The 22738-nt window shown below is 38.7% G+C and overlaps 1 long non-coding RNA gene and 2 other non-coding genes across 3 annotated transcripts; 2 read left to right on the forward strand and 1 right to left on the reverse strand.

Annotated features, from left to right (window-relative positions):
* The first annotated feature begins 761 nt into the window (after positions 1 to 761).
* Positions 762 to 1676, forward strand: LOC140184295 (uncharacterized). The gene is made up of 4 exons (XR_011880721.1): positions 762 to 1050; positions 1167 to 1228; positions 1360 to 1407; positions 1586 to 1676. It is a non-coding gene; the product is annotated as an uncharacterized lncRNA (long non-coding RNA).
* Positions 1677 to 12147: 10471 nt separating this feature from the next.
* Positions 12148 to 12251, reverse strand: LOC112798546 (small nucleolar RNA R71). The gene has a single exon (XR_003200155.1). It is a non-coding gene; the product is annotated as a small nucleolar RNA R71 (small nucleolar RNA).
* A 9418-nt stretch (positions 12252 to 21669) lies between these two features.
* Positions 21670 to 21777, forward strand: LOC112798729 (small nucleolar RNA R71). Its single transcript, XR_003200327.1, has one exon. It is a non-coding gene; the product is annotated as a small nucleolar RNA R71 (small nucleolar RNA).
* Positions 21778 to 22738: the final 961 nt, after the last annotated feature.

Genomic DNA, 22738 nt, shown 5'->3' on the forward strand with positions numbered 1-22738 from the left:
TCGTATAGACCAGGTGTTTGTATCACAGGGCATTGAGCTACCTCCTCTCCTAGACTCTCCCACCTCCGATGAGCAGGATCACGAGGAGGAGCATGTCGAGGAGCCAACTCAGCAAGAGGCATCCCTAGAGACATAGGCTACCACAGAGGTTTAGCAGCCTCCTGTGGACCCACAGCCTGAGCCACAGCCTGACCCATAGCCACAGCCCGAGCCACAGCCATAGCGCGGCGCGACTATTGACCCCAGCCCGAGCTTCAGCAGTAGCATTGAGGACGATGCTTCATCCTAAAGTGTGGGGAGGTCACCGTTCGTGACCATTGTATGGTGAACTTTCGGACATTTATCTTCTAGTTTCTGCTACTTTATTTCATTTTGCACTTTATCTTTGAGATCACTTTGAGATTATTGTATATATTTGTTATCTTGGGACACTACTAGAAAATTAGTTATTACAGACGGATATTTCCGACGGATTTTATCCCACTGAAATACAGACGGAATTTCAGAGGGATTTTTTTGTCGGAAAATAAAAAAAATAAATTAGCATAAATTACAGACGGAAAAGAGAATCCGTCTATAATTCCGTCGAAAAAATTAATTTTTTTTCCGTGAAATGATTACAGACGGATTTTCCGTCTATAATTAAGTAGACAAGATGCGCGTTTTATTTAATTAGTACAGACGGATTTTCCGTCTGTAATTTAAATTTTCCGTCGAAAAATATTCAATTAAACCTAAATGAAACACGGGTTTCTTTCATATCAAACATGAGCTTCTTCTTCTTCTCTCTGTAGCACGAGCTACTTCATTCTTCTCTCCATGGCTGCTTCTTCCGCCGCTGCAGCTGCCGCCGTTGCGTCGCACAATATCTGTCTATCATCCTTTGCGTCGCACGAGATCCCTCCGCCGCCGCCGCTCTCGTCGCATCTACTCCCATCGTCGCAGATCTCTCTTTGCCGCCGCTCTCATCGCATCTGCTCCCTCTGGCTCCTCTTCCATCTAATCTCAACTCGCTCTCTTAGTTCTTCTCGTAACCATCTCAAATTTCAGGTATATATATCCTGATTTTGTGATTCTGTTCTTCGTGATAAATCTTAGGGCTTAATTTTTCTGTGCCATTTTTAGATTTATTATACTCTACTTTTGTGCTTTGTTTGAATCTGCAGGTTTACTCTGATTTTGATGAATTATTTTCTGCAATCGAAGCTTTTTTGACCTAAAATTCATGGTAGGCCATTGCTTTCTATAGTTTTTAATATTTCTTTTGTCATTGTGCTCTTGAAACTTGTTTATTGTGTATTGCCTTGTTGTTTTATTTGAACTTGGTGACCTGAGGTTTTCTTAATTATAACTTGGAAGGTCCCTGAAGAATATAGTACTAAATTTGATGGATCTTCTATTTTGAAGGTATAAAATTCTAATTCTTCCTCATATTAATCATCTAAATGTTAGTAGTTATTAACACATAAGTTTTCTTGTTGAACTGGTGGCAGAGATGTAGTTCCAAGCGTTGAAGGTAACTTAGCTTCTTTTTTTTGAATTAATTTTATTTTCCTGTATAATGGTGTTTGGTTTTTCCTTGCAGGAGACTGACATTGGGAGGCACGTGAATCAGTTGCGGAAGCATTCCTCCAATGGCGTTCGCAGATTGGTGAAGCTACTTGTGAGGTTGTTGATTAAACACTACTTTTCTTTTTATTTTCAAAATTGAATTAATCTTATCATAACTTATCAGCACTTATGGTAAAATCCTTGAGGAAGCAGGTGTTGGAGCACTTCTTTCAAATTTTGGAAATACTGAAACATCAGCTTCTTTACTCGTAAATGTCATTATAACATTTTCTATGCTCACTTGCATTGCTCTTTCCAAAAACTTATGGATATTTTCCAAAAAATTCTAGAATGCTTCAAAATATATTTAGGAGGCAATACTTGGACTGAACTTTTGGAGTTAAATTGGGGATGAATTCCACTTAGACCAAGAGTGCGCTCAGTGAATTGACTAATGTTGGCTGTAATGAGCTATGGTTCTGTTACACCTGTACAAATATTTAATTATGCGCTGCCACACTATAGAAGTAGTATGTGATTGATAACTGTCTCTCAGGTTTCTCTCTCTCTCTCTCTCTCTCTCTCTCTCTCTCTCTCTCTCAAAAACTATTTATTGCTATTTGGCAGTGTCCATGATCTTTAAAAAGTAACTGCAGTGGTAACAACTCCTTTTTGGTTCTTTTTTCTAATAATTGTCTTATTTGTTGTCTGAGTGTAGATCGGATATAGTAAGGTAGACATCCTCTGTTCAGAAAGTGGGAAGCAGCGAATAATTTTGATGGACCAAAAATCTCAAGAAGCAAGTATATTGCCATCATCACTAAGAAGCTCAAGAAAGAATGAAGCTATCCATAAATTAGGATGTTGAATCTTGATGAGTCCACTAGTAGTTATTTGTCATCTAATGTATTTAGATTGTATTATTGCATGGAAATAATTGCTTCTTATTATAAAGAAAGCGTTTTGTACTTACTGGTGTGTTTTTCTATTTTTATACCATCAATAAAAATTTGTATTTATTAAATTTATATTTATTTTGTATGAAAATAAGTTTATTTTGTAATTAGAAAAATAAAAAAAATTCTATTTTACCTTACTGACGGATTTACAGACGGATTTTCTATCTGTAATTAGAATGTAAGATGATTTTCCAAAGTTCAAATTACAGACGGAAAATCTGTCGGAAAATCCGTCTGTAATTACAGACGAAAAATCCGTCTAAAAATTCGTCTGTAATTACAGACGGAAAATCCATCTGTAATTATAGACGGAAAATCCGTTTGTAATTACAGACGGAAAATCTGTCGGAAAATCCGTCGGAAAGTTCGTCGCCTTTGGAAAATGCATAGAAAATTTACAGAGGAAAAATCCGTCAGTAACTGGTAAAAATCCGTCTGTAATTTTCCGACGGAAAAAAAATCCGTCGGTAAATAATTTCCGACGGGGCTTTTACAGAGGGACAAAATCCCTCGGTAATTTTGTCGGTAACCAAAAATCCGTCTGTAATAAAGATTAAATCCGTCTGTAAATCTGTCTGTAATAATCCATTTTCTAGTTGTGGGATTACTTATCTTAGTTGTTGCATTTTGCACCGTAGATTGTATACAGTCCATATTTTGGTTGGATTTTTATTATATAGTTGTTTTAGCCTTTTTGGTTGTGAATTGGAAAAAAACATTGTAGATTGTTGAAACCTAGTTGATCCCCTTTGCGTATGAAAATTGCCTTGATTGGAAAAGGGGTAAACTAAGAATTTTTTTTTTAGTTTTTCGAATCACAACATTCCATTAGAATAAGTTTGGTTAATATGATGAAAATTTTCAAGAAATCCATTTCTAGGGCACCACCCCAATTTGTTGAAATTTTTTTTAGAACTTGCTTGAATTATATACTTTATGGATCATGTCTTGAGCCAAGAACACAAGCATGTGAGATTTGAGCCTAATTGTGTGGTTACATCATACATAACCGCTTACTTTCCTTCTTGTGTGCATTATTCTCTTCCTATGAGTGTAATCTTTGATTTGTTTGATTTTTTATGTCTATTATTTTGTGTATACATGCATTTATATGATTGAGGCTATTGTTCAAATAGCTCACTTACCTAAATAGCCTACCTTTTATCTTCCATTGTTAGCCAATTTGAGCCTATGCTTAACCCATTTGTTCTTAATTGTATCACATTACAAGCCTAAGTGAAAAAACAATAAATGTTCTTTGTTTGGATCTTTGATTAGCTTAGACTAGTGAGAGTGTTCATTACCAGATTTTGGAAAAGTTGGATACATTGGGTAAGAGCTGAAAGCATGTTTTGTAGTTGTGTTGAAAATCTTGGGAATTGGGTACACACTCATGTATTAATCATGTGTAAACCATATGCATTGATGTTCTTGTATATATTTTAGTTAAAAAAAAAGAGAAGAAGAAAGAAAAAGAATTGCAATAAAAAGGGGACAAAAATGCCCCAAGGTGAAGCTCAATGATAATCAATGCATATGTGTGGTGATAAAAAAGGAGATGCATGAGTGTGTGGAAAAGTGAGGAATGGATAGTTAGGCTTGTTTAGAATTGTATAGGTTGTCATAGGTTAGGTGGGAAGTTTAAATTCATCAAAGATCCAAATCTCAAGCTCACTTGACCATATGCACCCTACCTTGACCCTAGCCCCATTACAACCTATGGGAAAGTCCTCATGATATTTGTATGCATGCAGAAAGTAATTGTTGATTGTTAGATGAAAAACAAATCTTAGAGAGCATGATTAGGGAAGACTTGAGTGAATCAACCCCCATACACTTGAGTGCCTAGAGCGGATACACATCCGGCGAGGGTTCGATCGCTCAATTACATGTTTCCACCCATGATCATCTTTTCTTGCAAGTTTGTAAACTCTTTCAATGATTCAATTAAATTGTGGATTGATTTGATTGCTATTACCTTAGCCCTTGTTCTTGTATATGTGTTCTTAGAAATTGACTTGTTTTGACCAAGTGGATGCATTCATGTAGATAGATCGCATATAGATAGGTTGCATTTAGTTAGTTTGTATTGAATAAATGTTGATACCCTTTGCTTCTTTCTTGATTCTAGCATGAGGACATGCTTAGTTTAAGTGTGGGGAGATTTGATAAACCCCAAATTCATGGTTTATCTTGTGCTTATTTTAGGGGATTTTATCACCTTTTCCCACATTTATTCAATGAAATAGCATGGTTTTGTAATTCTCCCTTGAATTATGATTAAGTGTGAAAACATGCTTTTTAGGCCCTTAGATTGGTGATTTTAACTCACTTTAATTCCATTCGATGCCTTGATGTGTTTGTTGAGTGATTTCAGGTTCATAAGACAAGTATCGGATGGAAGAAATGAGGAGAAAAGCATACAAAGTGGAGAATACATGAAGAAACAAGGATTGGGAATGCATCGATGGGCGACACGCATGCGTACATGACGCGTACGCGCGGATGAAGAAATAGCCAATCGACGCACACGCGCACATGGCACGTACGCGTCGATACTCGCACCTGACCTACTTAAAGGCAAAACGCTGGGGGCGATTTCTGAGCTGTCCAGGCCCAAATCTAACCTGTTTCTGAGTGTATTTCATGCAAAATTGAAGCCCAAGCAAGGGGGAGCAGTTAGTTAGTCAACATGAGTCTTTAGTTAGTTTTCTAGAGGGAGAAGCCCCCTCTTCTCTCTATAATTAGGTTAGGATTAGGTTAATTTCTTGTAGATCTTGATTCAATTTCATGTTTTCATCTTGTTTCCTTTATGACTTCTTGTTTCTACTACTTGATTCTCTTAGTTGTGGTGTTAATTTCTCGTTTTGCTATCTTTTATGTTGATGAACATTGTTGGATCTAATTTCCTCTTAATGCAATTTCATGTTTCTATGTTTCTTTTATGTGATCTTACTTGCTATTATTGATTTCTTGCTTATGTTAGTTATGGGTTTTGTTAATTCTTGCATTTTGTGATGTTTACTTTTATTGCACTCTAGGTGTTTGATGAAATGTTTTCTCTAAATTTTGAGTAGTTTTCCTTACTTTTGACCTAGGCTAAGAGAATTGAGTGATCTTGAGTCATTGGGTCTCATTGGATTGATGATTTGAAATCCTTGGTGATCAATTTGATAACCATTGACTCTAGCCTACTACTAAGCTAATTGGTAGCTAGGTTGGGACCTATGGATTGATGTTGATCAAGCCATTTGACGTACTCCAAGCCTAGGGGTAGATATTACGTACTTAAGGCTTTAGTGAGTAGACCTAATGAGCTCAGTTCCTCATAATTATCAATAGTTGGAATGTTGACAAGGATGGTGATCTCAATTACCTACGTCTTAGCCAAGAGTTCTTTAGCTTGCTTTCTTTAATTACTTGATTGATTTACTTTTCTTGCCCCTCTTATAAATCAAACCCCTTGTTCTTCATAGCCAATAATTGACCACTTTATTGCAATTCCTCGTGAGACGACCCGGAGTCTAAATACTTCGGTTAATTTTCATTGGGGTATGTACATGTGACAAAACCAAATTTAATTTGATTTGAGGATTGACTATTGGTTTGGACTATACTAACAACGGAATTATTTTGTTAAATTCCGAACCGGTATAAATCCTTTGTATCAGTGGGTTCCCAGGCTTGTGGGGCGGACAGTGTGGAGGGGAGCCCCATAGTCTGTGCTGAGAATGTAGTTTTCGACGCCCCTGGCAATTTCCTGATGAAGGTGGCGGAGCAGTGGGATCCGGCGGCGTAATTGATTAATGGTAGTGATACGGTGGCTAAACTTGGGGAGGACAAAATAGTAATTAAAGATGTGCTTTTGAATGATGTTAAGTTGATTATTTGAATTTCAAAAAGGATATGCATGTACCTAATTCAGTTAGTGGTACCAAGGACGATGGGGAAGCAGTCTCTAAGGTATTTAAGGTGTGTAATGAGGGGGAGTCTGAGAAAACGGTCACGCAGGCATGTGGTATTGGGGGTGGAGGGGTTCCCGCAGTGTGTGCTAGACCGTATGGTATGTATAATGTGAGTCATCCGGTGTGCTACCAGGCTGGGAGGTGTACCAATGAGGGGTATGTGTTAGGCTTGCCTTCTTTTGGCCCAACAACAAATCAGGGAGAAAATGGGCTGCGAGACACTTATGACGAGCGCCTGGTGTTTGGGGCAGCTGCTGGGCTGGGCTAGGGTTGGAGGATGGATGAAAGGGTTTCTGGACCTCTCTCCATTGGAGACACGGGCGGGTCGGGTGATCCGAGTAAGTGCACCGGCAAAAATTTGGTGCGGATTTTCTAACCACAATCTAACCGATAAGTGCACCGGGTCGTACTAAGTAATACCTCAAGTGAGTGAGGGTCGATCCCACGAGGATTGATGGATCAAGCAACAATGATTGATTGATTGGCTTAGTTAGACAAATAGAAAAGAGTATTTGAATATTCAATCGTGCAGAAATTAAAATAGTAAAGTAAATGGGTTGGGAATAAAATATGGAGAAGACAGATAAGGTTTCAGAGTTATCTATTTTTGTGGATTAACTTTTCTTACTAACTATTTTAATCATGTAGGATTTAATTTATGGCAAACTATATGTGACTAGACCCTAATTCCTTAGACCTTTCTAGTCTCCTCTAAAATTCATCAACTGTCAATTCCTTAGTCAGTTGATTCCAATTAGAAGCTGCATGATTAAATTCCAGTTTATATGCCAAAAAAATTCTAATTACCCAAAAATAAAAAGGATTATATGTCACGTATCCCGTTAAATCCAGATAATTAAAATTTAGGAGAATGTTTTCAAGCTGTTGTTCAAGTAAAGAGCTTTTCCAAGTTATACAAGAACTCAATTAGAAAGAGGGTCATACTTCCGTTCCACCCAAATTCATAAGATAAAGAGCGAAATCAATTCTTAAATTGTAAATCCATACATAAATTAAAATAGGAAAAGCAATAAAATCAATCCATACAAATAGACAGAGCTCCTAACCTTAACAATGGAGGTTTAGTTACTCATGATTCAGAGAAGAAAACTCTAGAATATGGAATGTAAATTTGTATAGAATTAGAAGTCTCCGGGGGTGGTATAATGTTGAGCTAGAATCCCCCTATTTATATCTAATCCTAATAAATTTAAAATCTATCTTCTAAAACTAAAAAATAATATCTTTTCCTATTTTTAAAATTTGAATTTAAATTAGAATTAATTATAGCAATCAGCAAATCTTCAATTGATGGATGGGGACTACTTGGCTTCACTAGGATCCACGCCTAACTTGGGCTTGGCAGCATGAATTGGAGTTTAGTTGAGTGAAGCTGCGCCTAACTTGAAGTGGGCAGGACCAATCTTGCGTATTGTTGTTGTGTCTTGCGCCAAGAATCAATTTTATGATTTTTCAGATTATCAATAACATTTCTCTTTTTTTTCATCATTCTTTAAAGAGCCAACAATTTTTACATTCATAAACTTCACTATAAAAAATATGCACTGTTCATGTCATGCATTCAGAGTCATAGAAAATACCACCACATTTGAATAAATGAGACTACTCTAAAAATTAAACTCAAATTCTCATGCACTACATCTGTTCTTCTTTCTTTTTGATTTCAAGCTCAGTGGGCAATACATGAGACATCTTTCAGAATTAAAGCACTTAACAGAAAATTAAACTAGAACCTATGAATCTACTAATAAAGGATTGATGAGCGGATAATTTATACGCTTTTTGGCATTGTTTTTAGGTAGTTTTTAGTAAATTCAAGCTACTTTTAGGGATGTTTTCATTAGTTTTTATGTTAAATTTACATTTCTGGACTTTACTATGAGTTTGTGTGTTTTTCTGTAATTTCAGGTAATTTCTGGCTGAAATTTAGGGACTTGAGCAAAACTCTGAAAAAGGCTGACAAAAGGACTGCTGATGCTGTTGGAGTCTGACCTCTCTGCACTCGAAATGGATTTTCTGGAGCTACAGAACTCGAAATGGCGCGCTCTCAATGGCGTTGGAAAGTAGACATCTAGAGCTTTCCAGCAATATATAATAGTCCATACTTTATTCTGGAATTGACGACGTAAAGTGGCGCTCAACGCCAAGTACATGTTGCTGTCTGGAGTTAAACGCCAGAAACACGTCATAACCCGGAGTTGAACGCCAGAAACACGCTATAACTCGGCGTTCAACTCCAAGAAAAGCCTCAGCTCGTGGATAGATCAAGCTCAGCCCAAGCATACACCAAGTGGGCCCCGGAAGTGGATTTATGCATCAATTACTTACTCATGTAAACCCTAGTAGCTAGTCTAGTATATATAGGACATTTAACTATTGTATTAGACGTCTTTTGACCACGTTTCATCTTTGGTCTCAGTTTTGTTTTATTCTTCATCTTAAGAGGCTATTGATCACGTTTTAGGGGGCTGGCCATTCGGCCATGCCTGAACCTTTCACTTATGTATTTTCAACGGTGGAGTTTCTGCACACCATAGATTAAGGGTGTGGAGCTCTGCTGTACCTCAAGTTTCAATACAATTACTATTATGTTCTATTCAATTCTCTTTTATTCTTATTCCAAGATATACGTTGCACTTCAACTTGATGAATGTGATGATCCGTGACACTCATCATCATTCTCACCTATGAACGCGCGTGATTGACAACCACTTTCGTTCTACCCTAGGCCGGACGCATATCTCTTAGATTCCCCAACAGAATCTTCGTGGTATAAGCTAGATAGATGGCGGCATTCATGGGGATCCGGAAAGTCTAACCTTGTCTGTGGTATTCCGAGTAGGATCCCGGGAATCCGGAAAGTCTAACCTTGTCTGTGGTATTCCGAGTAGGATTCTGGTATTGAATGACTGTGACGAGCTTCAAACTCTTGAAGGCTGGGCGTGATGACAAACGCAAAAGAATCAAGGGATTCTACTCCAACCTGATTGAGAACCGACAGATGATTAGTCGTGCTGTGATAGAGCATTTGGACCATTTTCACTGAGAGGATGGGATGTAGCTATCAACAAGGGTGATGCCTCCAGACGATTAGCCGTGCAGTGACAGCGCATAGGACCATTTTCCCGAGAGGATTAAAAGTAGCCATTGATGATGGTGATGCCCTACATACAGCTTGCCATGGAAAGGAGTAAGAAGGATTGGATGAATGTAATAAGAAAGTAGAGATTCGAGAGGATTCTAGCATCTCCACACGCCTATCTGAAATTCCCACCATTAATTTACATAAGTATTTCTATCCTATTTTATTTTCTATTTATTATTAATTTTCGAACTCATCATAAACCAATTTAATCTGCCTAACTGAGATTTACAAGGTGACCATAGCTTGCTTCATACCAACAATCTCTGTGGGATCGACCCTTACTCACGTAAGGTATTACTTGGATGACCCAGTACACTTGCTGGTTAAGTTGAACGGAGTTGTGTCCACACATAGCAAAGAGCCATTAAATAAATCTCATGCAAATACAAAGAGAATGAATCACAATTTCGTCCACCAAGTTTTTGGCGCCGTTGCCGGGGATTGTTCGAGTTTGGACACCTGACGGTTCATCTTGTTGCTCAGATTAGGTAACTTTCTTTCCAAAAATCTTTTTCAAAAATTTTCTTTTATTTTTCGTTTTTCCAAACTTTATTTTCGAAAAAATTAATAAAAATACAAAAAAATCATAAACTCATAAAAAACCAAAAATATTTTGAGTTTCTTGTTTGAGTCTTGAGTCAATTTTTAAGTTTGGTGTCAATTGCATGCTTTAAAAATTTTTCTTGCATTTTTCGAAAATTCCATGCATTCATAGTGTTCTTCATGATCTTCAAGTTGTTCTTGACAAGTCTTCTTGTTTGATCTTGATGTTTTCTTTCTTTGTGTTGTTTGTTATTTTTCATATGCATTCTTTGTTTGTTAGAGTCCATGCATTAAAGATTTCTAAGTTTGGTGTCTTGCATGTTTTCTTTGCATCAAAAATTTTTCAAAAATATGTTCTTGATGTTCATCATGATCTTCAAAGTGTTCTTGATGTTCATCTTGACATTCATAGTGTTCTTGCATGCATCATGTGTTTTGATCCAAAATTTTTAAGTTTTGTGTCATGTTTGTGTTTTTCTCTCTCATAATTAAAAATTCAAAAATAAAAAATATCTTTTCCTTATTTTTCTCATAATTTTCGAAAATTTGAGTTGACTTAGTCAAAAATTTTCAAAATTAGTTGTTTTTTACAAGTCAAGTCAAATTTTCAATTTTAAAAATCTTATCTTTTCAAAATCTTTTTCAAAAATTATATCTTTTTCATTTTTTTTCTATTTTTCAAAAATTTCAAAAATCTTTTTCAAAATATTTTCAAAATATTTTTCTTATCTTTATATCATATTTTCAAAAATTCACTAACAATTAATGTGATTGATTCAAAAATTTGAAGTTTGTTAGTTTCTTGTTAAGAAAGGTTCAATCTTTAAATTCTAGAATTTTATCTTTTAGTTTCTTGCTAGTTAAGTAATTTTAAAAATTAAATATTTTTCAAACATATCTTATCTTATCTTCTTATCTTATCTTTTTATCATATCTTTTTCAAATTTTATCTTTTTCAAAAAAAAAAAATTTTTTTTGATTTCAAATATCTTATCTAACTTCTTCTTATCTTTTCAAATTTGATTTTAATATCTTTTTCAACTAACTATTTGACTTTTTGTTTATTTCTTATCTTTTTCAAAACCACCTAACTACTTTTTCCTCTCTAATTTTCGAAAATATCTCATCTCTTTTTCAAAAAATTCTTTCTAATTAATTAATTGTTTTAAATTTTAATTTTAATCTTATCTTATCTTTAATTTTCGAAAATTACTAACCCTTTTCTAAAATTATTTTCGAATTTTCTATCTCTTCTCCCTTATTCTATTTAATTATTTAATTACTAACGCTTCTCTTCACCTCTCTTCATCTAAATATCCGAACCCACTCTTCTTCACTCTTATCCCCTTTCTTCTTCTACTAACATAAATGAATCTCTATACTGTGACATAGAGGATTCCTTTTCTTTTCTTGTTTTCTTCTCTTTCATATGAGCAGGAACAGGGAAAAAGGCACTCTTGTTGAAATTGATCCTAAACTTGAAAGGACTCTGAAAAGAAAATTGAGAGAAACTAAATTACAACAATCCAGAAACAACCTTTCAGAAATTTTCGAACAAGAGAAGGAGATGGCAGCTGAAAATAATAATAATGCAAGGAGAATGCTTGGTGACTTCACAAAGCCAACATCCAAATTTGATGGAAGAAGCATCTCCATTCCTGCCATTGGAGCCAACAACTTTGAGCTGAAACCTCAGCTAGTTGCCTTAATGCAACAAAACTGCAAGTTTTATGGACTTCCATCTGAAGATCCTTATCAGTTTTTAACTGAGTTCTTGCAGATCTGTGAGACTGTAAAGACGAATGGAGTTGATCCTGAAGTCTACAGACTCATGCTTTTCCTTTTTGCTGTAAGAGACAGAGCTAGAATATGGTTGGATTCACAACCTAAGGATAGCCTGGACTCTTGGGATAAGCTGATCACAGCCTTCTTGGATAAATTCTTTCCTCCTCAAAAGCTGAGCAAGCTTAGAGTGGATGTTCAGACCTTCAAACAAAAAGATGGTGAATCCCTCTATGAAGCTTGGGAAAGATACAAGCAGCTGACCAAAAGATGTCCATCTGACATGTTTTCAGAATGGACCATATTAGATATATTCTATTATGGCCTATCTGAATTTTCGAAAATGTCATTGGACCATTCTGCAGGTGGATCAATTCACCTAAAGAAAACACCTGCAGAAGCTCAAAAACTCATTGACATGGTTGCAAATAACCAATTTATGTACACTTCTGAGAGGAATTCCGTGAATAATGGGATACCTCAGAAGAAAGGAGTTCTTGAAATTGATGTTCTGAATGCCATATTGGCTCAGAACAAAGTGTTGACTCAACAAGTCAACATGATCTCTCAAAATCTGAATGGATGGCAAAATGCATCCAACAGTAATAAAGAGGTAGCTTCTGAAGAAGCTTAGGATCCTGAGAACCCTACAATGGCAGAGGTTAATTACATGGGTGAACCTTATGAAAACACCTATAATTCATCATGGAGAAATCATCCAATTTCTCATGGAAGGATCAATAAAAGCCTCAACAAGGCTTTAACAATGGTGGACGCAATAGGCTGAGCAATAGCAAGCCTTTCCCATCATCTTCTCAGCAACAGACAGAGAATTCTGAACAAAATACTTCTAATTTAGCCAATCTAGTCTCTGATCTGTCAAAGGCCACTTTCAGTTTCATGAGTGAAACAAGATCCTCCATCAGAAATCTGGAGGTACAAGTGGGCCAGCTGAGTAAGAAAGTCATTGAAACTCCTCCCAGTATTCTCCCAAGCAATACAGAAGAGAATCCAGAAGGAGAGTGCAAGGCCATTGATATAATCAATATGGCGAATGCACAAGGGAGAAGGAGGATGAAAATCCTAGTGAGGAAGACCTCCTGGGACGTCCCTCAAGCAAGAAGGAGTTTCCTATTAAGGATCCAAAGGAATCTGAGGCTCATATAGAGACCATAGAGATTCCATTAAACCTCCTTCTGCCATTCATGAGCTCTGAAGACTATTCTTCCTCTGAAGAGGATGAAGATGTGACTGGAGAGCAAGTTGCTCAATATTTAGGAGCTATCATGAAGCTGAATGCCAAGTTGTTTGGTAATGAGACTTGGGAAAGTGAACCTCCTTTGCTCATTAGTGAACTGGATACCTGGATTCAGCAAATTTTACCTCAAAAGAGACAAGATCCTGGCAAGTTCTTAATACCTTGTACCATAGGCACCATGACCTTTGAAAAAGCTCTATGTGATCTAGGGTCAGGGATAAATCTTATGCCACTCTCTGTAATGGAGAAGCTGGGGATCATTGAGGTACAACCTGCCTTGTTCTCATTACAACTGGCAGACAAATCATTGAGACAAGCTTATGGAATAGTAGAGGATGTGTTAGTAAAGGTTGAAGGCCTTTACATCCCTGCTGATTTCATAATCTTAGACACTAGGAAGGAAGAGGATGAATGCATCATCCTTGGAAGACCTTTCCTAGCTACAGCAGGAGCTATGATAGACGTCAACAGAGGTGAATTAGTCCTTCAATTGAATGGGGACTACCTTGTGTTTAAGGCACATGGCCATCCCTCTGTGACAAAAGAGAGTAAGCATGAAGAGCTTCTCTCAGTTCAGAGTCAAGAAGAGCCCCCACAGTCAAACTCTAAGTTTGGTGTTGGGAGGCCACAACCAAACTCTAAGTTTGGTGTTAAGACCCCATATCCAAACTCTAAGTTTGGTGTTGGGACTATACAACTTTGACCTGATCACCTTGTGGCTCCATGAGATCCCAATGTCAAGCACTTGACATTAAAGAAGCGCTTGTTGGGAGGCAACCTAATTTTATTTATCTAATTTTTATTTTATTTTATTTTTATTTTGTGTTTTATTAGGTACATGATCATGTGGAGTCACGAAAAAAATATAAAAATTAAAAACAACAGAAGAAAAATCACACCCTGGAGGAAGGACAGACTAGCGTTCAACGCCAGTAAGGAGCATATGGCTGGCATTCAACGCTAGAACAGAGCATGAATCTGGCGCTGAACGCCAGAAACAAGCAACATTCTGGCGTTTGAATGCTAGGAATGTGCCTTGAGAAAAGTTGGCGCTGAACGCCAGTAACAAGCATGGAACTGGCGTTCAACGCCAGAAACATGCTACGTATGGGCGTTGAACGCCCAGAACATGCTTTACATGGGCGTTGAACGCCCAGAACATGCATCACCTCGGCGTTTAAACACCAGAATGGTATGCAAAGGCATTTTACATGCCTATTTGGTGCAGGGATGGAATTTCTTGACACCTCAGGACCTGTGGACCCCACAGGAACACCTCAGGATCTGTGGACCTCACAGGATCCCCACCTAACATATTCCCACCTTACCTCCTAATCCTATTTACACTCTCCCCCATATCACATTTCCCAAAACCCTTCACCAATCACCTCAATCTCTCTTCCCAATTACCCCCCTTCACCACTCACATTCATCCACTCTTCCCCATAAACCCCACCTACCTTCAAAATTCAAAAACATTTTCCCACCCAATCCCACCCTAAATGGCCGAACCTACCCTCTCCCCTTTCCCTATATAAACCCCTCCATTCCACTTCATTTTCACACAACACAACACCCTCTTCTATACCTATACCTTGGCCGAAACACCATCTCTCCCTCTCCTCCATATTTTCTTCTTCTTCTTCTTCTCTTCTTTCTTTTCTTGCTCGAGGGCGAGCAATATTTTAAGTTTAGTGTGGTAAAAGCATACACTTTTTGTTTTTCCATTACCATCAATGGCACCTAAGGCCGGAGAATCCTCTAGAAAAGGAAAAGGGAAGACAAAAGCTTCCACCTCCGAGTCATGGGAGATGGAAAGATTCATCTCCAAAAGCCATCAAGACCACTTCTATGATGTTGTGGAAAAGAAGAAGGTGATCCCTGAGGTCCCTTTCAAGCTCAAGAAAAATGAGTATCCGGAGATCCGACATGAGATCCGAAGAAGAGGTTGGGAAGTCCTAACCAACCCCATGCAACAAGTCAGAATCTTAATGGTTCAAGAGTTCTATGCCAATGCATGGATCACTAGGAACCATGATCAAAGTATGAACCCGAGTCCAAAGAATTATCTCACAATGGTTCGGGGGAAATACTTAGATTTTAGTCCGGAGAATGTGAGATTGGCGTTTCACTTGCCCATGATGCAAGAAGATGCATGCTGGTGCACGAAATTGTGATCAATACTTTTCACAAATCAAATAATCCCCGGTAATGAATCCAAAAACTTGGTGTTCAATACCATGGCATAAACACAACTTCGCACAACTAACCAGCAAGTGTACTGGGTCGTCCAAGTAATAAACCTTACGCGAGTAAGGGTCGATCCCACAGAGATTGTTGGTATGAAGCAAGCTATGGTCACCTTGTAAATCTTAGTCAGGCAAACTCAAATGGGTATGGTGATAAACGCATAAAACATAAAGATAAAGATAGAGATACTTATGTAATTCATTGGTAGGAATTTCAGATAAGCGTATGAAAATGCCTTCCCTTCCGTCTCTCTGCTTTCCTACTGTCTTCATCCAATCCTTCTTCCTCCTTTCCATGGCAAGCTTAAGCAAGGGTTTCACCGTTGTCAGTGGCTACCTCCCATCCTCTCAGTGGAAATGTTCAACGCACCCTGTCACGGCACGGCTATCCATCTGTCGGTTCTCGATCAGGCCGGAATAGAATCCAGTGATTCTTTTGCGTCTGTCACTAACGCCCCGCCCTCAGGAGTTTGAAGCACGTCACAGTCATTCAATCATTGAATCCTACTCAGAATACCACAGACAAGGCTAGACCTTCCGGATTCTCTTGAATGCCGCCATCAGTTCTAGCCTATACCACGAAGACTCTGATCTCACGGAATGGCTGGCTCGTTTGTCAGGCGAGCACTCGGTTGTCAGGCGATCAACCATGCATCGTGTATCAGGAATCCAAGAGATATTCACCCAATCGAAGGTAGAACGGAGGTGGTTGTCAATCACACGTTCATAGGTGAGAATGATGATGAGTGTCACGGATCATCACATTCATCAAGTTGAAGAACAAGTGATATCTTAGAACAAGAACAAGCGGAATTGAATAGAAAAACAATAGTAATTGCATTAATACTCGAGGTACAGCAGAGCTCCACACCTTAATCCATGGTGTGTAGAAACTCCACCGTTGAAAATACATAAGAACAAGGTCTAGGCATGGCCGAATGGCCAGCCTCCCAATGATCTAAGATAGCATAAAATGAAGATAGCTACCCAGATATCTCAATACAATAGTTAAAGGTCCTACTTATAGAAAACTAGTAGCCTAGGGTGTACAGAGATGAGTAAAAGACATAAAAATCCACTTCTGGGCCCACTTGGTGTGTGCTTGGGCTGAGCAATGAAGCATTTTCGTGTAGAGACTCTTCTTGGAGTTAAACGCCAGCTTTTATGCCAGTTTGGGCGTTTAACTCCCATTCTGGTGCCAGTTCCGGCGTTTAACGCTGGAATTCCTGAGGGTGACTTTGAACGCCGGTTTGGGCCATCAAATCTTGGGCAAAGTATGGACTATCATATATTGCTGGAAAGCCCAGGATGTCTACTTTCCAACGCCGTTGAGAGCGCGCCAATTGGGCTTTTGTAGCTCCAGAAAATCCACTTCGAGTGCAGGGAGGTCAGAATCCAACAGCATCTGCAGTCCTTTTTGGTCTCTGAATCAGATTTTTGCTCAGGTCCCTCAATTTCAGCCAGAAAATACCTGAAATCACAGAAAAACACACAAACTCATAGTAATGTCCAGAAAAGTGAATTTTAACTAAAAAATAATAAAAATATACTAAAAACTAACTAGATCATACTAAAAACATACTAAAAACAATGCCAAAAAGCGTACAAATTATCCGCTCATCACAACACCAAACTTAAATTGTTGCTTGTCCTCAAGCAACTGAAAATCAAATAAGATAAAAAGAAGAGAATATGCAATGAATTCCAAAAACATCTATGAAGATCAGTATTAATTAGATGAGCGGGGCTTTTAGCTTTTTGCCTCTGAATAGTTTTGGCATCTCACTCTATCCTTTGAAATTCAGAATGATTGGCTTCTTTAGGAACTTAGAATCCAGATAGTGTTATTGATTCTCCTAGTAAAGTATGATGATTCTTGAACATAGCTACTTATTGAGTCTTGGCCGTTGCCCAAAGCACTCTGTCTTCCAGTATTACCACCGGATACATACATGCCACAGACACATAATTGGGTGAACCTTTTCAGATTGTGACTCAGCTTTGCTAGAGTCCCCAATTAGAGGCGTCCAGGGTTCTTAAGCACACTCTTTTTGCCTTGGATCACAACTTTATTTCTTTCTTTCTTCTCTTTTTCTTTTTTCTTTTTCTTTCTTTCTTTTTTTTTCGATTTTTTTTTGTATTCACTGCTTTTTCTTGCTTCAAGAATCATTTTAATGATTTTTCAGATCCTCAGTAACATGTCTCCTTTTTCATCATTCTTTCAAGAGCCAACATTCATGAACCATAAATTCAAAAGACATATGCACTGTTTAAGCATACATTCAGAAGACAAAAATATTGCCACCACATCAAAATAATTAAACTGTTATAAAATTCAAAACTCATGCAATTCTTATCTTTTTCAATTAAGCACGTTTTTTATTCAAGAAAGGTGATGGATTCATAGGACATTCATAACTTTAAGGCATAGACACTAAGACACTAATGATCACAAGACACAAACATAGATAAACATAAGCACTAAAATTCGAAAAACAGAAAATAAAGAACAAGGAGATTAAAGAACGGGTCCACCTTAGTGATGGCGGCTCTTTCTTCCTCTTGAAGATCCTATGGAGTGCTTGAGCTCCTCAATATCTCTTCCTTGTCTTTGTTGCTCCTCTCTCATGATTCTTTGATCTTCTCTAATTTCTTGGAGGATGATGGAGTGTTCTTGGTGCTCCACCCTTAGTTGTCCCATGTTGGAACTCAATTCTCCTAGGGAGGTATTTAGTTGCTCCCAATAGTTTTGTGGAGGAAAGTGCATCCCTTGAGGTATCTCAGGGATCTCAAGATGAGTGGGGTCTCTTGTGTGCTCCATCCTCTTCTTAGTGATGGGCTTGTCCTCATCAATAGGGGTGTCTCCCTCTATGTCAACTCCAACTGAATAACAGAGGTGACAAATGAGATGAGGGAAGGCTAACCTTGCCAAGGTAGAGGACTTGTCTGCCACCTTATAGAGTTCTTGAGCTATAACCTCATGAACTTCTATTTCTTCTCCAATCATGATGCTATGAATCATGATAGCCCGGTCTATGGTAACTTCAGACTGGTTGCTAGTGGGAATGATTGAGCGTTGGATAAACTCCAACCATCCTCTAGCCACGGGTTTGAGGTCATGCCTTCTCAATTGAACCGGCTTTCCTCTTGAATCTCTCTTCCATTGGGCGCCCTCTTCACATATGACTGTGAGGACTTGGTCCAACCTTTGATCAAAGTTGACCCTTCTAGTGTAAGGATGTTCATCTCCTTGCATCATGGGCAAATTGAATGCCAACCTTACACTTTCCGGACTAAAATTCAAGTATTTCCCCCGAACCATAGTAAGATAATTCTTTGGATCCAGGTTCACACTTTGATCATGGTTCTTGGTGATCCATGCATTGGCATAGAACTCTTGAATCATTAAGATTCCGACTTGTTGAATGGGGTTGGTAAGAACTTCCCAACCTCTTCTTCGGATCTCATGTCGGATCTCCGGATATTCACTCTTTTTGAGTGAAAAAGGGACCTCGGGGATCACCTTCTTCAAGGCCACAACTTTATAGAAGTGGTCTTGATGCACCCTTGAGATGAATCTTTCCATCTCCCATGACTCGGAGGTGGAAGCTTTTGCCTTCCCTTTCCTCTTTCTAGAGGTTTCTCCGGCCTTGGATGCCATAAATGGTTATGGAAAAACAAAAAACAATGCTTTTACCACACCAAACTTAAAAGGTTTGCTCGTCCTCGAGCAAAAGAAGGAAGAAGAGAGTAGAAGAAGAAGAAATGAGGAAGAAGGGGATGGCTTTGTGTTCGGCCAAAAGGGGGAGAAGTGGTGTTTAGGTTGTGTGAAAATGAAGGAGTGAAGATGGGTTTATATAGGAGAGGGGGAAGGGTAAGGTTCGGTCAAATGAGGGTGGGTTTGGGTGGGAAAGTGGTTTGAATTTGAATGGTGAGGTAGGTGGGGTTTTATGAAGGATGGATGTGAGTGGTGAAGAGAAAGAAGGGATTTGATAGGTGAAGGGTTTTTGGGGAAGAGGTATTGAGGTGATTGGTGAATGGGTAAGAAGAGAGAGAGTGGTGGGGTAGGTGGGGATCCTGTGGGGTCCACAGATCCTGAGGTGTCAAGGAAAAGTCATCCCTGCACCATATGGCAAACAAAATCTCGTTTTGTGCCAATTCTGGCGTTAAACGCCGGGCTGGTGCCCATTTCTGGCGTTTAACGCCAGTCTGGTGCCCCTTTCTGGCGTTAAACGCCCAGAATGGTGCCAGACTGGGCGTTAAACGCCCATCTGCTAACCTTACTGGCGTTTAAACGCCAGTAGGTGCATCCTCCAGGGTGTGCTGTTTTTCTTCCTGCTTTTCATTCTGTTTTTGCTTTTTTCATTGATTTTGTGACTTCTCATGATCATCAACCTACAAAAGACATAAAATAACAAAGGAAAATAGTTAATTATAAAACATTGGGTTGCCTCCCAACAAGCACTTCTTTAATGTCATTAGCTTGACAGAGGACTCTCATGGAGCCTCAGAAATGCTTAGAGCCATGTTGGAACCTCCCAACACCAAACTTAGAGTTTGAATGTGGGGGTTCAACAGCAAACTTAGAGTTTGGTTGTGGCCTTCCGACACCAAACTTAGAGTTTGACTGTGGGGGCTCTGTTTGGCTCTGTTTTGAGAGAAGCTCTTCATGCTTCCTCTCCATGGTGACAGAGAGATATCCTTGAGCTTTAAACATCAAGGATTCTTCATTCACTTGAATGATCAACTCTCCTCTATCAACATTAATCACAGCCCTTGCTGTGGCTAGGAAGGGTCTGCCAAGGATGATGGATTCATCCATGCACTTCCCAGTCTCTAGGACTATGAAATCAGTAGGGATGTAATGGTCTTCAACTTTAACCAGAACATCCTCTACAAGTCCATAGGCTTGTTTTCTTGAATTGTCTGCCATCTCTAGTGAGATTTTTGCAGCTTGCACCTCAGAGATCCCTAACTTCTCCATTACAGAGAGAGGCATGAGGTTTACACTTGACCCTAAGTCACACAAGGCCTTCTTGAAGGTCATGGTGCCTATGGTACAAGGTATTGAAAACTTCCCAGGATCCTGTCTCTTTTGAGGCAGTTTCTGCCTAGACAAGTTATCCAATTCTTTGGTGAGCAAAGGAGCTTCATCCTCCCAAGTCTCATTTCCAAATAACTTGTCATTTAGCTTCATGATTTCTCCAAGGTATTTAGTAACTTGCTCTTCAGTGACATACTCATCCTCTTCAGAGGAAGAATACTCATCAGAGCTCATGAATGGCAGAAGTAAGTCCAATGGAATCTCTATGGTCTCATTTTGAACCTCAGATTCCCATGGTTCCTCATTGGGGAACTCATTGGAGGCCAGTGGACGTCCATTGAGGTCCTCCTCAGTGGCGTTCACTGCCTCTTCTTCCTCTCCAAATTCGGCCATGTTGATGGCTTTGCACTCTCCTTTTGGATTTTCTTCTGTATTGCTTGGGAGAGTACTAGGAGGGAGTTCAGTAATTTTCTTGCTCACCTGACCCACTTGTGCCTCCAAATTTCTAATGGAGGACCTTGTTTCAGTCATGAAACTTTGAGTGGTTTTGATTAGATCAGAGACCATGGTTGCTAAGTCAGAGGTATTCTGCTTAGAGCTCTCTGTCTGTTGCTGAGAAGATGATGGAAAAGGCTTGCTATTGCTAAACCTGTTTCTTCCACCATTATTATTGTTGAAACCTTGTTGAGGTCTCTGTTGATCCTTCCATGAGAAATTTGGATGATTTCTCCATGAAGGATTATAGGTGTTTCCATAGGATTCTCCCATGTAATTCACCTCTTCCATTGAAGGGTTCTCAGGATCATAGGCTTCTTCCTCAGATGAAGCCTCCTTAGTACTGCTTGGTGCATTTTGCATTCCAGACAGACTTTGAGAAATCATATTGACTTGTTGAGTCAATATTTTGTTCTGAGCCAATATGGCATTCAGAGTGTCAATCTCAAGAACTCCTTTCTTCTGACTAGTCCCATTGTTCACAGGATTCCTTTCAGAAGTGTACATGAATTGGTTATTCGTAACCATTTCAATCAGCTCTTGAGCTTCTGTAGGCGCCTTCTTCAGATGAAGAGAGCCTCCAGCAGAGCTATCCAAAGACATCTTGGACAGTTCAGAGAGACCATCATAGAAAATACCTATGATGCTCCATTCAGAAAGCATATCAGAAGGACATTTTCTGATTAATTGGTTGTATCTTTCCCAAGCTTCATAGAGGGATTCCCCTTCCTTATGTCTGAAGGTTTGGACTTCCACTCTAAGCTTACTCAATTTTTGAGGTGGAAAGAACTTTGCCAAGAAGGCATTGACTAGCTTTTCCCAAGAGTCCAGGCTTTTTTTAGGTTGAGAGTCCAACCATGTCCTAGCTCTGTCTCTTACAGCAAAAGGGAATAGCATAAGTCTGTAGACCTCAGGGTCAACCCCATTAGTCTTGACAGTGTCACAGATTTGCAAGAATTCAGCTAAAAACTGATGAGGATCTTCCAATGGAAGTCCATGAAACTTGCAATTCTGTTGCATTAGAGAAACCAATTGAGGCTTAAGCTCAAAGTTGTTTGCTCCAATGGCAGGGATAGAGATGCTTCTCCCATAAAAGTCGGGAGTAGGTGCAGTAAAGTCACCCAGCACCTTCCTTGCATTGTTGGCATTGTTGTTGTTTTCGGCTGCCATAGGTTCTTCTTCTTTGAAGATTTCTGTTAGGTCCTCTACAGAGAGTTGTGCTTTGGCTTCTCTTAGCTTTCTCTTCAAGGTCCTTTCAGGTTCAGGATCAGCCTCAACACGAATGCTTTTGTCCTTGCTCCTGCTCATAAGAAAGAGAAGAGAACAAGAAAATGTGGAATCCTCTATGTCACAGTATAAAGATTCCTTTAGGTGTCAGAGGAGAAGAAAAGTAGAAGACAGAAGTAGAAAATTTGAACTTATCAAAGAAGATGGAGTTTGAATTTTGCATTAAGGAATAGTGTTAGTCCATAAATAGAAGGATGTGAGAAGAAGGGAAGTAATTTTCGAAAATTAAGTAAAAGATTTTGAAAACATTTTTGAAAAAAAACACTAATTGATTTTCGAAAATGAAAGTGGAAAAGAAATCAAGTGATTTTTGAAAAAGATTTTGAAATTAGAAATCAAAAAGATTTGATTGAAAACTATTTTGAAAGAGATGTGGTTAAGAAGATATGATTAGTTTTAAAAAGATGTGATTGAGAAGATATGATTTGAAAAATATTTT

The sequence above is a fragment of the Arachis hypogaea genome, chromosome 4, assembly GCF_003086295.3.
Source record: "Arachis hypogaea cultivar Tifrunner chromosome 4, arahy.Tifrunner.gnm2.J5K5, whole genome shotgun sequence".
NCBI classification, from domain to species: Eukaryota; Viridiplantae; Streptophyta; class Magnoliopsida; order Fabales; family Fabaceae; genus Arachis; species Arachis hypogaea.